Here is a 1,578-nt window from a genome sequence, read left to right as displayed (position 1 = left end):
ATCGTGACAGTGAAAGTTTTTTTCTTCTGTATTTCAGACAGTCCCAGGTCAGCATCTGAAGCAGCTCCTGGATGAAGTGGGACCTTTTCCCGGAAACACCTTCTCTGGTGTAAAACTCAACAGGAAACAAGTGGATGATGATGACTTCCAAAAAGTGAAAGATAAACTACTCAATGGCTTCTGTGACAACCTCACCACGTGGTTTGGCAACCTTGATGAGGGTGTCTTGAAAGCCGCTGCCACCATGTTTGACCTAAGCAACTGGCCTGAAGACATCACTGACCTGGCCACCTTTGGCCTGGCCGATGTTGAGACTTTTGTCACTCACTTTCAGAAAACTGACGGGTTACAGGGAGCTTTGTGGAACACTGTATTCACAAACAGTCAATCTAAGTAACAAAGCTTTTGAAAAAGCCAAATGAACTCAGATCTGTCTTTTTTTTTTAACTCAACTAGGGGTTTCCAATCTTAGGGTACCTTAGGGTTTCCAATCCTTTTTTCCTGTTTTCGACAATAGCGGTTGCATTAAAAATCAATATGAAAAGGAAATATGTCCTTATGTTGTGTTTTCACCACCATTGGTAGGCTGAATTCTCAGAATAAAGCAGCTAACGCTGAATCAATCTGCTCACATTTTTACGTTCAAATAACTCTTGTTTGTCTTAGCATGCCATTTTGAGGAAATTAGATTCCCATGATCCTTTGCTAAAGAAAATAATAACATACTAGAGTGAAAAGAACACATCAGAATTCTTTAATGTTGAAATAATGATTGATATCTGGATGTTGCAGTAGGTGCATAATTAACAGAATTATTATCTTCAGTGAGTGCATAATAAAGAGAATCTCAACAAGACATTGTTCCCACTTTAGATCCAGCAGCTGCAAAAATGCATCATGAGCTGTTAATAAGTGCATATTAATACATTTTTTAACCTTTATACGACACTGTTCCCACTTTAGATCCAGTAGCTGCAAAGATGCATTATGAGCTGATAAGAAGTGCATATTAATAGTTTATTAACCTTTATATGACACTGTTCCCACTTTAGATCCAGTAGCTGCAAAGGATCATTATTTACTATTAATAAGTGCATAATTAAGCATTTATTAACCACAATATGGCATTTATATTAACTTCTTATAGTCTCATTAATGTTAATAAACACCTTATTAATTTAATCTTATAGGGTCTTCTAGTGTCTTATAAACCGTGGTTATTATTATATAATTAACCCTTATAAATTATAATTTATGTAAATAGACATCTTATTAATATTTAGTATAGGTTTATAAACCATTACCAAAGTTTCTATTAAGTGCTTATAATGCTCCTATAAGCAATTATAACTCAGTCAGTTATGCTGTAATAAACACTTAGTCTAGACTTATTAATGTTAATAAGCATCTTATACCATCTGAATGCTAGCGCCGCGGGACCCACTAGCGCAGCGGCTGCCAGCGGTGCTGACGGCTCGGCGGGGGGGACCGAAGCGCCAAGAGATGAACACCAAGAAGGAGATCCACAGGGACTGCCGCTTCTAACCGTGGAGAGGGCTACACCAGCAGCTGCCTCGG

The 1,578-nt window shown here is 38.0% G+C and overlaps 1 protein-coding gene across 1 annotated transcript in view; it reads right to left on the bottom strand.

Annotated features, from left to right (window-relative positions):
* LOC126386418 (dihydropyridine-sensitive L-type skeletal muscle calcium channel subunit alpha-1-like) overlaps positions 1 to 1,578 on the bottom strand; it is a 509,728-nt gene that overhangs the window by 165,227 nt on the left and 342,923 nt on the right. The gene's annotated exons all lie outside the window — the stretch shown is intronic.

This window comes from Epinephelus moara, chromosome 24 (genome assembly GCF_006386435.1).
Source record: "Epinephelus moara isolate mb chromosome 24, YSFRI_EMoa_1.0, whole genome shotgun sequence".
Taxonomy (NCBI): domain Eukaryota; kingdom Metazoa; phylum Chordata; class Actinopteri; order Perciformes; family Serranidae; genus Epinephelus; species Epinephelus moara.
This window is presented reverse-complemented; position numbering and strand designations above follow the sequence as displayed.